General features: G+C 40.5%; 1 long non-coding RNA gene and 1 other non-coding gene across 2 annotated transcripts in view; both read left to right on the top strand.

The window, feature by feature from the left end:
- The window catches only part of LOC138853510 (uncharacterized), a 211,779-nt gene that overhangs the window by 92,718 nt on the left and 102,465 nt on the right, over positions 1 to 16,596 (top strand). The window lies entirely within an intron of this gene.
- On the top strand, positions 6,463 to 6,534 carry TRNAQ-CUG (transfer RNA glutamine (anticodon CUG)). The gene has a single exon. It is a non-coding gene; the product is annotated as a tRNA-Gln (tRNA).

Genomic DNA, 16,596 nt, shown 5'->3' with positions numbered 1-16,596 from the left:
GTTGTACAACAGCGTGAAAGCGGTGCTTTCATTATTCTGCAGCAATCTCAAGTATCCTGCTTTGTTGGGGTAGCCCAGGTGCAGCTGACGAATAGCGTTCTATTGTGTGGTGGGGTCCCTCTTGGTAGGTAGTGGTTGGTGCTGTATAGCAGTATTATACCATGCTTCTGCTCTTGATCTTCCAATTGTCTTATTTCTCTTGCAAAAATTTTGGGGGCAGAATTTTTTTTGTAGATCTAATTGGTATGACGATGGTTATATGTTTATTTCTTGTTACTGATTTGACAGCTTTATATGCAGCTCCATATTCTTGGATACCAACATGGCATGGAATTTAGTTCGGTGTGGTTAGTCTTTTCCATACAGCTAGACCCAATAATTGCTAAAGATAGAGGTGGTTAATTTAACATTTAAGTTTCGGAGCAAATACCAGGGTCCTGGTGGCCAGTGCATGTTAAGGACTTCGGCTTGTAGAATCCTATGTTCTTGGGTAGGCTGTTCCAGTCCTCCTCAACTCTGTTTGAAGAAGCTATAACCTGTACTTGTATTCGTGTCCTATGATTAAGAATGCCCAAGTGATTGGAGCAGTAACTGAATCCATGTAAAAACAATTTGTTGCCAATACTATTATTAAGATTAGTTTGGGCATGCTGAATTGCTACTAAATCAGCTTGCAGTACTAAACAGTGGTCAGAGAGAGAGCTTCCATCCAATCGACTGTCTGTTGTATTGGACTCATGCCACTGTCCGATTGTTTTCTGGATCCATAATTATGTGGATAGAATCATCGACTTGGGTGTTATTTGGTTATGCAAAACACAACAGAGTCTGTGCTGCAGTGGACAAAGTTATTTCAGGTGAACAGTGACTTGGTCTGTCAACATAGCCTAAAATTTTCACATAATGTATTAATTGAGAATGAACGCAGGTTATGGAGTCCTGAATTTATGTTCAAATTACAATCAGTACTTGTTTTTACTCAACTTGATTATTATATTTTTATTCTCTTACTGTTATGAATGTGACAGTTTTCTTAATGTTTAAGTATTAAAATCCTGGTCATATGTAATGTTGTATTTGTGTTTTTTTTTTTTTAATGTGAAATCATGTCTGCCTCCAGTCTTACATAAAATTTCATACATTTGGAACAAGGAATCTCAAACACTGAACCATGAATACTTTTTTACGAAACTGCTAATCATTAAGTTTTTTTTTTTTTAGGTCATTTTGAATTTTTGAATGCAACTGTTGTTACAATTGTTGGTAAAGGTAAAATTAGTTACTTTGAGTCCGTTCATATATATTATCAAGGTCACAGACCAACAATATGTCAGATCGCAAAAAAAAGCTTCCACTTATTGTAATCTAGCACACATGTGGCTTCTAGATACTCAGTTACCTATATCTAAAAACTTCCTTCACAGTCTCCTTCCAATCCTGCCTTGGTAATACGAGACAGTCAGGTTTGATCCGATGAAGGGGAAGGTGTATTCAGTTCCTTGGATTAAGAGCCCTTTATCAGCATAAATTATTCCACTTGAAGGATGATGTGTGGCGTGAGTATTGTAGAGTAGTGGGGTGAGGTGTGGTGTAGTGTAGTCCGAGGTCGTCGTACACCTTCAGAGGACACGACTGACACACCAAGACGTTCTCACCCTCGGGCAGTTCCGTGCCTCCGGGATGTGGCTGCTGGGATCCCACACTATCTCAGTGCACTCTTAGGGTGCTCAGTGGTGCTATCGGAGAGGATCTTTCTGGTGTCCTTTGATCCTCTTACTGGAGTGACGGATGTATTTCATTGTTCCTTGATTATCTGCAGGGTGTAGGAGGGATTAGGTTTTTTTTTTTTTTACAAGTCGATGATTAGATCCAGCAGTGTTCGTTAAGTTCTTTAAATAATTAAGATGAATCCTTAGTATTGTCGAGAGAATTTAAACATAGTGTCTCAAGGGAAGCTCATTGTGTCTTGATTCTTTAGTTTCTACATAATTCAGTCCTACGCCATTCTTCACTGGGTGGTCATAATCAAGCAGACTCATTAAACGACTGTTGCATGCAGACCTCATTAAAAATATATGTTAATCTCTGTCCATAGTGTTCCTTGTTATCCCTCCAGCAGCGGCTACTTATTTCTTTCAAGCTGAGCTCTGAGTGTGTCTTTTCTCTCTTCTCTCTACACAGCAATATTCTTTCTTCACGCATCTTCAGGTAATCTTTCGTCTCTTTCTGTTTCATTTAGGTGCATTTTCCTCGTCTTTTCACTTTTTATTTTCCTCCATTTTCCATCAGCATTCCATTTCACTCTTTCCAGTTATTATCTACTTCACTTTTTTTTCTTTTTAGCTCTTTCCCTTCACAGTACATTCCGCTTTTGCATCTTTTGTGTGTGTGTTCAACATCATAAACCTTGAAATCCTTTCATTTCCACCGTTCTGTCGTCTCCCTACCATCAGCTTTCCACTTCGGGCTATTCATCTGACCCTTCCCCCATCCTTCCACCACTCGGGAAGGAACCTTGGTTCTCCCAGCGTGCAGTTATAAGGTAACTCCGGGCGTCGGGTAATCACAGGCATCTTAATTATAGGTTACGTAGCTAATAGCTCCATCGCCCCGCTAATTACTCATGTCAACCGCCCACCGGACTCATGCATCACTTCCACCCGCGCTTGCTCTCTCATTTCTCTTGGGATACAGATTCCACGATGTGGGGTTCGAGGGTTGTTGGTGTTGATGTTCTTACTCTTCTAGTTTTTTTGTTCTTGTTCTTGTATTCGTCAGGAAAAATCCAGATGATGGTGAAGATAATGAAGGTGATGATAATAATGATGGGGGTGGCAGTGATGATGATAATGATGGTGATGATACTAATGATGGTGGTATTGTTGCAGATTTTGCTGCTTTGAGAGTTCGATTACAAGTGCTGGGTTTGGTGTTACAGCAAGGAGTGATTTTCTATGCTGACAATCTTTAATGCCAACAAACTATAGAGATTATAGCACATTATGCTGTATTAAGTAGCCGATTTTTTTTTTTTAATTTTTCAAACACATACAAGAATTTTTAATATCTGTTAAGGGTGAGAAGATGTAAAGTTAAAGGCATGCTCAATATACTGGATGTAGAGGCGTAGTGTTGACAGGTAGGGGTATAGAGGCGTGAACAGGTTTTTATTGGGGTGATGTTTTGCTCAGAGTTGATTTGATAAAGCTCAACCCAGACCGAAACGTAATTCCAGTATAAACTTCCAGTATTATCTTGCGCATTTATGCCTTTGCTCAAAATAATTATATATGCTTGAATTTAAGTGTTAAAGCGCTGATCGATTCAAAGTGAGAAAACAACACTGCTGAAGAGGGTCACAGATTGAGGCTAAAATATACAGATCTCTCTTATCTGCATCTCATATTTCTGTCCAAATGATTTATGAATGTAGAAAAATCATCTTTTCAAATGAAAAACTTGTAAAATATTAGGCACCGCTCATTGTAATAATATATGATAATTTTTTGTTAATCATAACGAGATGTAGCGGTAATTAAAGGTAATTAATGCCAGGGGTACGCTGGAGCCTGTAATCACGGTTCCCAGAGGCTAGTTTCAAGACTGTTACTCATTGTGTTGGCGATTAGTCACTAGCTAATGACAGTCTAGGCTCTCAAGACGGTGGCATAGTCCTTGCTCTAACCTTGCAAATTGTCATATAGATCAGGGTAGCCACAACAATAATAAAAAAGTTACTGCCCTTGGCGTAGGGCTGCTCTAGAAACCTACACACACAACCTGCCCCGGGTCCCGCAGAGGACACACGTCAGGGAGAAAGTTGTCCGCGGGCCAGGCAGTGCGGCTTAAATTTTTTTTTTATATTTGCGTTATCATGCGTTTGAAAATTTATACGTGTGAAATAAGATAAGCTTTATTCCGCGTTAGTAGAATACTTTACTGGGATTATTAACTCCGGAGCGTTAATAACTGAGGATGACCCAATAAACTCATGCAGGGTGGCTCATGACCTTTTTTAGGATGCGAGCCACATCAGTTGACTAATTCCTGGTTATCTATTTACTGCTAGGAGAGCGGGAGCAGTGTGTCTCCATGCCCAGGTTTGAGCTTAATTCCTCTCCTTTGCTTGCTGATTGCCCTGCTATTGAGCTACAACGTGGCCATAGTTGATATAGGCATAGAGCTACAGCGTTGCCATAGTTGATATAGGCATACATTATTGATAAATCATGAAGAATTTACGATAGCGCAACAAAGCCACCAATATCACCTACTATATTATGTTTGGTAGCAGAGCAGGTGTTGCGCAACTTAACATTAAGATCGACAACACTCTAATTGCCAGACATAATGAGGGCAAATTCCTTGGCCTATACCTCGACAACAACCTAAATTTCAGTACCCATATCCAACACATAACATAAAAAGTATCCAAAACAGTGGGGATCCTCTCCAAGATACGATACTACGTACCGCAAACTGCCCTTCTCACACTATACCATTCACTTATATATCCATACCTCACCTATGCTATCTGTGTTTGGGGTTCAACTGCAGCAACACACCTAAAGCCAATAATAACCCAACAAAAAGCCGCAGTAAGAATAATCACTAAATCCCATCCCTGGCAACACACCCCCCCACTCTTCATAGAACTAAACTTACTCCCTGTTCAGAACATCCACACTTACTACTGTGCAATCTATATCTACAGGACCTTAAATTCCAATATTAACCTTGACCTAAAACGCTTTCTTGATAGTTGTGACAGGATGCACAGGCATAACACCAGACACAAACATCTCTATGACATTCCCCGTGTTCGACTAAACCTTTACAAAAATTCAGTGTATTTCAAAGGACCTAAAATCTGGAACACCCTACCTGAAAACTCTAGAACTGCAGACACATTCATCACTTTCAAAACTACAGTTAGAAAACATCTTATCTCCCTGATCCACCCCGACAACTAACTACATGATAACCACCTGGTGGTTCAAAATTACACTCACTCACCCACTGACTATAAACCCAGAAATACTAATCTTAATCTTAAAATAATAAATCCTAACTAGTCATAAGTTTGCCTATGATACTCCAATATAGACACCTTGTATTGTGCCAAAACAAAAGCATTCACATTGCTAAACTCACAAATTATGATGTAGTCACTTAGCCTTAATACTATAATCTGTAAGGATTTAATGTTAAGAATTAATCTAAGTCTGCTCGAAATGCCTAGCCATGCTAGGTGTCCTAGTGGCCCCCTCTGTAATTAGTATTTTATAACATGTAAACCACAAAATACCGAAAACCTGTAAACCCAACATTGTAACCATTATAGAGAATAAACTTGAATTGAATTGAATTGAATTGAAGTGTAAAGCATGATTTATGTTCATAGATTATAATGAATATACAGTGATCCCCATTGATCCCATTGTTTCTTGATATTACAAGGTCCCTAATGGAAATAAATCACTTTGTCTGAATTTTTGGGGTTTTCCTAGGTAATTTACACATATGTTACTAATGAGAACCTTCAAAACTAGGGAGGCCAAGCCCATGATGACACTCTTCAGGTCACTTGTTCTATCTAGGCTGGAGTATTGCTTCGCACTAACGGCACCTTTCAAGGCAGGTGAAATTGCCGACCTAGAGAATGTACAGAGAACTTTCACGGCGCGCATAACGGAGATAAAACACCTCAATTATTGGGAGCGCTTGAGGTTCCTAAACCTGTATTCCCTGGAACGCAGGAGGGAGAGATACATGATTATATACACCTGGAAAATCCTAGAGGGACTAGTACCGAACTTGCACACGAAAATCACTCACTACGAAAGCAAAAGACTTGGCAGACGATGCACCATCCCCCCAATGAAAAGCAGGGGTGTCACTAGCACGTTAAGAGACCATACAATAAGTGTCAGGGGCCCGAGACTGTTCAACTGCCTCCCAGCACACATAAGGGGGATTACCAACAGACCCCTGGCAGTCTTCAAGCTGGCACTGGACAAGCACCTAAAGTCAGTTCCTGATCAGCCGGGCTGTGGCTCGTACGTTGGTTTGCGTGCAGCCAGCAGCAACAGCCTGGTTGATCAGGCTCTGATCCACCAGGAGGCCTGGTCACAGACCGGGCCGCGGGGGCGTTGACCCCCGGAACTCTCTCCAGGTAAACTCCAGGTATGATAATTGTACTTATGTGTACCTGTGCCTAAATAAACTTACTTATGTTAAATTTTCATAATTTATCACATTTTTATGCCTATAATACTCATATGCATTGTGAAAACATGCAGAAATATAGATCAGTAGTGTTTTAAAACATTTGTAACTCTAACCTGAATACAGCGTCTTAACTGCTAACAGCACCTAAATCCAGAGTAAATTCTTAAACAAAGGAAATTACAATTTGGTTCTTAGAAACTTATTAATACTGAAATTCAAAGGGTAGTTACTGGTCCCATGGTGTAATGGTTAGCACTTTGGACTCTGAATCCAACAATCCGAGTTCGAGTCTCGGTGGGACCTCACCTTCATTTTCACTGCCAAAGCTTGCACCATATTTTTATTTTTTTAATGATAGGCTGGTGAAACATTAATATCAACTATGGTAGGGTGCTTGTATAATGCAGAGAGAAATAGGGAGAGAGAGAGAGAGAGGGAGCATGAAGAAGCATCAAGCATGTTAGACACGCCAACTTGGCCGGCCGAACACCCACCCTTTGCTACCTGTCTCGCCCCCCCCCCCACACACACGCGCACACTCACACGCGCACACTCAATACTTCACCCCAGCTCCTGCTTTCTCTGTTGAGTGTGAGAGCCGGGTGGGTCTGAAGTGATTATTGGTCATGAGACTTCATATTGTGGTATGATTAGTGTTTGTGTTGGGAGGTTCTTGTTGGTGTGGTGTGCTTGTTAGTGTGGGGAGGTTGTTGCTCGCATGGTATGCTTGGTGTACGTATGGTGAGGTTGTTGTTCGTGTGGTATGCTTGGTGTTCGTATGGTGAGGTTGTTGTTTGTGTAGTATGCTTAGTGTTTGTGTGGGGAGGTTGTTGTACGTGTGGTATGTTTAGTGTTTGTATGGGGTGATTTTTCTTTCTTGAAAGGTCATGGGCTCTCGTGTGGATAAAACGGTGGTCATACGGAAGATCTTTCGCTTGTCAGGTAAATGTAGTCGTGTGGAGGCAGCTTTCGTTCGTTATAATAATAATAATGGGTGTGGCTGACGTACACACACCAATACACTTTTCCTTGATCTGGCTCATTACTTCCCTTGCTGGTGTAAACATGCCACTTTGAGGCTTATATTGAAGACGTGTGTGTGCTTCACCTGACCAAACTCGCCAGACTCCACGATAAAATCTGCTTTCCCATAAGAGTTACTGCATAAATAGATTTAAGTTTTTGTTGTTGATATAACCTGAATCTCCCTAGTATGGGAAACTTGAAGAGAATCCTACATTTACAAACAATTCTTAGGCCTGGTGTACGACTTTGTTTATATAAACAAATCCGTGCGTATGATGTCTGCCAAAATACTTGACACATTTCATAATATGTAAGGAGGCACCATCTCTAATACTAACCAGAAAAGAGAATACACGTACTGATTAGGAAGACACCTACAGCTCCTAGTTTACAAAACATCTGCATCTCCTGTTTAACAGGAAATCTCCAGCAATTTTTGTTAATTATCTTTACATGAATGGTAAACAGTACCGACAAATTGATGAGAGAGACGCGTGTGCAACACCTGGGTATCTTTATTAACAATAAACATACCTACAGTAGCTCTTGCACGGCTTATTCGTGAGTTCCTGTTAACAGGAAACTAGCTTTTAGTTAAAACTTGTCGCCCCTCCTTCTACTCTTAAGGGTAAGTTCACCTTACGAAACACACAAAGCAAATGCGATAATAATTATGGACAAGGTAGATTATAGTAAAAAAAAAAGGAACATGTTATTAGAAGACTGTGGAACTTACGTGCCCCTTAAACGTGTGGGCATAAAACTGTCAGTTTCTAATGTTGACTCACAACTAGCCCACAGTTCGGAGAGGAAATTTTAGACATCTAGGTTCATCCCGAGGCATTACAAAGTTTCGAGAGACTTGATCAGTATCCAGAAGGGACCGAAACGTCTATTTTTTTTCTTACCAAATTGTGGTTTGGTTGGGAATTGTTCCAACCACGGTATTTGGTGGCCCGTGGCCTGGTGGCTAAAGCTCTCGCTTCACACGGCGAGAGTACAAACATTAGGCGTGTTTCTTTACACCGGTGGTCTATGTTCCCCATCAGTAAAATGAGTACCTGGGAGTTAGTCGACTGATGTAGATCGAATCCTGGGACAAAACTGACCTAATTTGCCCGAAGTGCTCTGCATAACAAGCGGCTTTCTGTATAATAGTATGTCATTGATGTCAGATAGGCCTGTATACCTTGTATTGTACATGTACTTGTAGAAATAGATATTATTATAGTCTTTCTAATCCTGTTCCCCTCAAGGAAGGTTCCTTGATGTTGGTGAGGGGCTCTTGATTTAGGGAATTGGATCTGTGCTCCAGTTCCCCGAATTAAGCCTGAATGCCTTCCACATCCCCCCCCCCAGGCGCTGTATAATCCTCCGGGTTTAGCGCTTCCCCCTTGATTATAATAATAATAATCTAATCCTGTTAATTTAGCACCCGTGGTAGTGTACCCTCATAATTCTGTTGTATCTGTATCGTAATTATTTGACAAATGCACCTTCAGGGAAGGAGGAAGGGGAAGGGATTGCGTTATTCTGGTGAAGGATTCTTGGTTTAAAAAATTGGAACTACGTTTCCATTTATTGAATGAAATGTGATTACTTTCCATCTCATAGGTGTTCCATGCTAATATAACAATATTAGGCCAGAATAAGAGTGTATTTTCCCCTTGTGATATGGCGTTGTGTTTTTACTATAGTAGGACTATTAATTGCGGATTATTATTTTTAACTTTTACAAATATAAGATCAACTATTTTCGTGACTATGTACCACTCATAATTATGAAATCACCAACCCATACGAACATTTGTTTCTCAACAATAAATCGTAAATAGATTGTGATAAATATAAACACATTTTTCAATATATTCAACGTCAATTTTAACGGGGTGGACTGGCATGCCAGTGTCAAGCCTCGGTCTAATGACCAAAAGCTTCAGTGAGCGTCGTGTCACTAAGAACTGCTCAAGAGAAATTTCTTTATTTCTCTTGACAACTAAAATTCATTTTCCTACTATTCCCCCAAGTGTTGCTGCAAGTCCTTACTGAGAACAATGTGTCAGACACTCCCACCTATACATGGGGCCACCGGTGGCAAACATTAAAAGCTGTTTCTCATAATTACATCTAAAGGGAAATGTGGCCTACATACGGCATCCGTCTTTGTCATAACATTTCCAGTTTTCTTCTTTACAGTGAATCTGTACAGAATTACAATATGTTTCTCTTAGATGGAATATATGTGTTGTAACCAAGTTGGAAATAAAAGAAAGTAGAAACAGTGGTGGCCAGGATTTGTGGCATGTTGGCGTAGCATCTCCAAGAGAGGAACTGTGAAGACGTTTTAACTAATTTCGTAGCAGCTTATAAAAATTTGTAATGATAACTGAATGTGGCAAAGGCCTAGAACGAAGTTGATATCGTCGGTGACGCGTTAACCATTATCAACCCGTTTAGAGTTTTAGTATTTTACTTATTATAAGTAGTAATTTCAGCATATATACGTGAGTTTAAAAGTAAAAAACACAGTATTATGGGCCTTGTATCTATACACAGTATACATAACGGGGAATTACCAATAGGCTCCCTGGGTGTCAAGAAGGCGCTGGACAGGCACTTTAGGGGAGTGTCTAGGACACTTTTGTGGGAGGTTCACTTGGGTTTATTTTTTAATAAACCTAATTAACTTGTCTCTGTTAATAAATCATACTAGAAAATAACCTTCATAATTATGTATGTTATGCACTGCTGTAATGTTACAGCTGTAAGGGCAACACATGTATATATTTTCAATTTGCGGGTTATAGATATAGTTGGCATTACTGATATTGTATAGTAGCTCCAGTCAGGCACTGGACGACTAGCAATGAACTTGGTATTTTATGTTTCCTTGTAGCATTAAGTTGTATAGTTAAGTCCTCCAGGGTAGAGTCCAGTACACTTTCAGAGTGGACGGGGAGATTAAAGTCAGTTGATAAATTAGACACATATACAACTCTTGGGAATCGTCATTGAGGAAACGTTCCACAGTGGCTTCATCAGTCCATACGAAGGAGAAACTTGAAGAACAGGAGGAGAATGAGGTAATCAGTCCCTCAACCTTGAGTCGATGTGTTCAGTCCATCAATCTTGAATAGAATACGGCATATCAGCGGAGAAGCAGCTTATAAACCGTATGGCAGGAGAGGTGCAGCAGTCAAAGGTCGTGACACATTTGTTCAATGTGGAAGTAGGTCGTGCCCAAGATTTAGGCAAGCGAAGAATTCCTAAGTATTAAGATCCCAAGAAGTTGCACGACCTACTTCCACATTGAACAAATGTGTCACGACCTTTGACTGCTGCACCTCTCCTGCCATACGGTTTATAAGCTGCTTCTCCGCTGATATGCCGTATTCTATTCAAGATTGATGGACTGAACACATCGACTCAAGGTTGAGGGACTGATTACCTCATTCTCCTCCTGTTCTTCAAGTTTCTCCTTCGTATGGACTGATGAAGCCACTGTGTGGCGAAACGTTTCCTCAATGACGATTCCCAAGAGTTGTATATGTGTCTAATTTATCAACATGTCGGTTCTCTGAACCATTCATCTACAAATTAAAGTCAGTACCTGACCAGCCGGGCTGTGGCTCGTAAGTCGGTCTAGCGGCCTGGTTGATATGGCCCTGATCCACCACGAGGCCTGGTCACGGACCGGGCCTCGGGGGGCGTTGAACCCGAAACCCCCTTCAGATATACACAAGTACCTTCCGTACTTATAGCATCGTAAGTGCAATTTTTGACATACTGTCTGCATTTCCATTGACAATACTTATTAATCTTCAGAATACTATCATGAATTATAAAAAATCCAACCAATAGAACCTAATCAAAGTAAGGATTATATAGAAAGCATAAGAAAAAGCTCTGTAAAAAGCTAACGGTTTTATTATGACGTTTTTAGTGCGTATGTTACTTATGTCTTATGGCAAAGCTAGTATCTTGTGTTTTGCTGTGTACGTATGTTAGAATTCTACGTACTAATCCGAGAAAAGGTCGACCATTAAAGCTGAAATGTAGTGTTGATAGTAGTCATTAACATATTTACACTTTTAGATTTTTACCGAAGAAATGACTTGTTCTTCATCCTCATATCATAGATAGACAGAGATGTAAACCGTGTTATCCTTCACAGACGATACTAGAATCTCCGTGAGATTGTCATCCATTGAGGGCACTGTAAATCTCCAAGCGGATATAAGCCAAGATTTTCAATGGGTAACGGAAAACAGTAATGTTGATGTTCAATGAGGACAAATTTCAGCTACTCCATTATGGAAAATTGGAGGAAATAATAGATGGAACTGAGTATACCTCAAACTAATCACACAGTAGAGCGGAAAAGTGTGAATGATTTGGGAATGTTAATGTCAGAGGATCTTACCTTCAAGGATCACAACAGTGTCACAATCACGTCTGCTAGGAAAATGATAGGATGGATAATGAGAAACTTCAAAACAAGGGATGCCAAACCAGTTATGATCCTTTTAAATCACTTGTTCTCTCTAGGCTGGATTACTGATGTACACTAACATCTCCATTCAAGGTAAGTGAAATCGCTGGTGTAGAGAATGTAGTGTACCTTTACAGCACATATAAGTTCCGTCAAACAACATAATTACTGTGAACGCTTGGAATCACTCGACCTCTACTCACTGGAGCGCAGGTGAGCGAGAGAGGCATCATAATCTACACCTGGAATATCCTAGAGGGACTGGTCCCAAATCTGCATACAGAAATCACTCTCTACGAAAACAAAAGGTAGGGCAGATGGTGCAGTATATCCCCAATGAAGTGTAGGCGTGCCATTAGTACACTAAGAGAAAACAATAAGTGTCTGGGGCCCAAGACTATTCAGCAACCTCTCACTAGGCATGAGGGAAATTGCGGATAGACCCTTGAGTGCTTTCAAGAGGGAGCTGGACAGATACCTAAAGTTAGTACATGATCAGCCGGGTTGTGGTTCGTACGTTGGACTAGATGCGGCCAGCAGTAACAACCTAGTTGATCAGGCCCTGATCCACCGGGAGGCCTGGTCAAGGACTGGGCCGCGGGGGCGTTGACCTCCGGAACACCCTCCAAGTAGACTCCAGGTAGTTCATTGTTTACTCACAGGATGAGTACCGCTACCCAATATACTCACCCCACATACTTTAAGGAAGATTATGAACACTGCTTGTGATCACACTTGAAGCTACTGTCACTCGTACACAATCAGTCATGTATGGCCACCAATACAATACAAACCGTGCATGGGCCACCCATCCAGTGCCAGTCATACACTGTTATCCATGCAATACTAGTCATATAGGGTCACCCTTACAATACCAAGGCTATGTACATATATTTATTCACTGTGTAACACATTCTAACATCTGCATTGCTTCATGCAGTTGTAGTTTAGTGATCAGTAGCGTATTTAGGTGATGCTTGTTGTGGGAGGAACGAATTCCCACAGTGTATTTTCTGAGCAGTTTTATGAACATAACATAAGAAAGAACGAACACGGCAGCAGGCCTACTGGCCCGTGCGAGGCAGGTCCATGTCACCCCCGGCTTAGACCAATGACCCACCTAGTCAGGTCACAACCACTTAAGGAAGGGGCACGGCATCAGACCTAGTAGCACAAGCTAATCAGGTCCAGCTCACACCCACCCACACCCACGCATAAGTTTATCTAACCTATTTTTAAAATTACACAACGTTTTAGCTTCTATGACGGTACTTGGGAGTGTGTTCCACTCATCCACAACTCTATTACCAAACCAGTGCTTTCCTATATCCTTCCTGAATCTGAATTTTTCCAACTTGAAACCATTGCTGCGAGTCCGTGTCTTGGCTAGATATTTTTAGCACGCTGTTGTCATCCCCTTTATTTATTCCTGTTTTCCATTTATACACCTCAATCATATCAACCCTAATTCTACGCCTTTCCCGAGAGTGCAGATTCAGGGCCCTCAGTCTGTTCTCATAGGGAAGATTTCTGATACATGGGGTCAACTTTGTCAACCTCCTTTGTACGTTTTCCAGTGCATTTATATCCATTCCGTAATACGGTGACAAAAACCGTGCAGCATAATCTAAATGAGGCCTAACCTAAGATATATAGAGTTGAAGAACAACCTGAGGACTTCTATTATTTATACTTCTTGATATGAAGCCAAGGATTCTGTTAGCTTTACTGCGAACACTTATGCACTGTTGTCTTGGTTTCAGATTACTGCTAACCAGAACTCCTAAATCCTTTTCGCAATCAGTAATATTAAGATCTACATTATTTAGTTTATATGTGGCATGGTTATTTTCCTGTCCAACATTTAGAACTTTGCATTTGTCTATATTAAACTGCATCTGCCACTTCTCCGACCACTGCATCAGTCTATTCAAATCATCCTGGAGTGCTGTAATGTCCTCATTAGAATGAATTGGACGGCCTATTTTGGTGTCGTCAGAAAATTTGCTATGTCGCGACTTATTCCCTCATCTATGTCGTTTATATAAATTTTGAACAATAAGGGTCCCAACACTGACGCTTGTGGCGTGCTCCCATTCTGATTTCTCCCCATTTATGTAAACACACTGTTGCCTATTTGTCAACCATGCCTCTACTCAGGAAAAAAATTCTCCTATTCCTTGTGCCTTAAGTTTCCTCAACAGCCTCTGATGTGGAACTCCATCGAAAGCCTTACTGAAGTTCATATAAATAATGTCATATTCATTACCATGATCTACCTCCTCAAATACCTTAGTGAAAAAAAATAGTAAATTCGTAAGACAGGAACGCCCCTTTGTAAAACCGTGTTGCGATTCATTAATTAATTTGTCTTTCAAGATGGCTACGAATTGCCTCGGCAATTATTGATTTCTTAAATTTTCCCACTATGGAGGTAAGGCTTATTGGTCTATAGTTCAAACCTAAGGACCTGTCACCTTCCTTGTAAATAGGTATTACGTTAGCCATTTTCCACATGTCTGGCACTATACCAGTTTGTAGTGATATGTTGAAAAATATTAGCCAAAGGTTTACTAAGTTCCTCTTTACATTCCTTTAAAAGCCTTGCAAACAATTCATCAGGGCCTGGGTTCATGAGTGAACATTCATTTTCAGGAATTTTAATCTCAGAAACAAAATTGTCGTTAATATCAGTGATATAGTTACAGCACGTGCCTATTGTATTGCATCCCAGTGATGCTGCATTTGCACGCCATCTGTTTTTCATGGTTGCTGCTAATATATATATATATATATATATATATTCTTTAGTGTGTGTGTAATTACCTCTGTGTTGCTACAGAAACAGAAGTATATTCATGATGTCCCGTCCGTGGTATGTTTAGTTTGTCATGTGTAATTATTTACTGTTTCCAAGTGGCTGTAGCACATACTATCCAGCGATTTGTCACTCTGAAGAAATATTTTATTCTGTCTTTGTGGAGCCTGCCTACGCTACAACTTCATCCAACTCGTTTCGCTTTTTCACTAACACTGGTTTTCATCCGCGCGTTCACCTCTTAGCTTTGTTCGCGTGTTACGATTCCAGTCCTGTCAGATACTGTCTTTTTACAGTGTCGAAGCTGCTTGGAATCTTGTATGTTGATCATACATCACTCTTTACTCTTCTAGTGACGTAGCTCTATTGCGTTAGTCTTCGCTACGCCAATTGGTTCATGGTTAATATAGGCAACTCTGACTTACAACTATTCTCATTTGTGTATCTATCAAGTAAACCCTTAATGTATGGCTCTTCACTGGTGTGTATACTAATTTGTGTTTTTGGTGATTTAGGTACAGCTCTTGGGCCCCGCAGCTGTACATATTCATCTGTATGTTTCATTGACATTTCTTTAAATATGTTTCCATCTCGGGCCTTATTCTACTTTGATTGTATACTTGAAACTTGTTTAACGTTGATTTACTTGCATATTTTTATGTTAATAAATTTATGTAACACATGAATAAAAATCTGCAGGAAACAAGGCTGGTATGTAGCACACGACCTAAGGCTTCGTCTGTCTTGTACTCCTCAATACTCATGGAACCCACTACCTTTCTCAGTAGACAAGCCTGTTAATTGATACAATTCCAGGTAATTAACACACAGCTGTTAAATATGAAGAAAATCATTACGAAGTAATTCAAAGGAAGTTACCTGTTAGATAAATGAGTAAAAGTAATAAGCCATTGCATTATATTTCGTAGTTAAGATTTTAAACCCGAGTAACTATTAAAAAATTATGTAAGCTCAGAAAATTTTGGAAATGACGTCAACAAAGGAAGCTTCTGTGTTGGAGCTGGTAGAGATTTCTATGACAATTATATGGGCGACTTAAAGTGTGGTATGTCGGGGTGGCCCTTGTCAGGGATTCCCAGGCGCTGCCCGCACACACCTGGACCAGACCCCACCGCATATGTGGGTACAATGGCCACCCCCAGTCCTCCCCTCCCATTTCGTGCTCTCCCCCTTTCTCTCTCTCTCTCTCTCTCTCTCTCTCTCTCTCTCTCTCTCTCTCTCTCTCTCTCTCTCTCTCTCTCTCTCTCTCTCTCTCTCTCTCTCTCTCTCTCTCTCTCTCTCTCTCTCTCTCTCTCTCTCTCTCTCTCTCTCCTTGACTTAATTGACAGTAATGTACATATAGCACTTTAGTTTGCTCAGTTAACTGATATATCAAACGTCTGTTGCAAAGGAAAATAAATGCAAGGTACTCTTGGATTGAATGGTCTCTGACGGACTGATTTTCCTTGAGAAAAATGCAACGGGTGAATCCCGTTTTGTGGTAATAACAGTTCACAAATCATGGCAGTGGGACGTTTAGGATTACAATCTCGGGGAAGGAGGTTTAAGACAGAATTTTTAACTAGGGGGTCTTAAAAATCGTAGGCTACTGAAAAGTCAAAGGAATATGGTTTTCAGTATAAATGTGAAATTTCTTAAACTATCACGTTTTCGTGGTCACTGGTCAATACATGTATAAAAGTGAAATTAACCATAATTGAAAATCAGTATCAAAAATATTTGTAGATAACCTACAGGTAACATACCTAGGGAGGCTTAAGTCCCCCTCTCCCACTGCTGCATCACTGGGTTTAAACAACATCTGAGAAACTAGATGCTCTAAAGTTTGATCCAAGGAAAGGGAGGGTAACTAGTTCCCTGGACCAAACGCCCATCACTGTCATCAGGTGCCCCTCTTGAATGGTTTCTCTTTATAAGTCACCACATTGACAACCGTACTCCTGGGAGACTAATGTCTGTTCTTCATGCTTAAATAAGCACTGGCGAGTTATGTGCATACGAGACCAGC

The sequence above is a fragment of the Cherax quadricarinatus genome, chromosome 32 (assembly GCF_038502225.1).
Source record: "Cherax quadricarinatus isolate ZL_2023a chromosome 32, ASM3850222v1, whole genome shotgun sequence".
NCBI classification, from domain to species: Eukaryota; Metazoa; Arthropoda; class Malacostraca; order Decapoda; family Parastacidae; genus Cherax; species Cherax quadricarinatus.
Note: the sequence above shows the minus strand (reverse complement) of the source record. Positions and strands in the feature narration are given on the sequence as shown.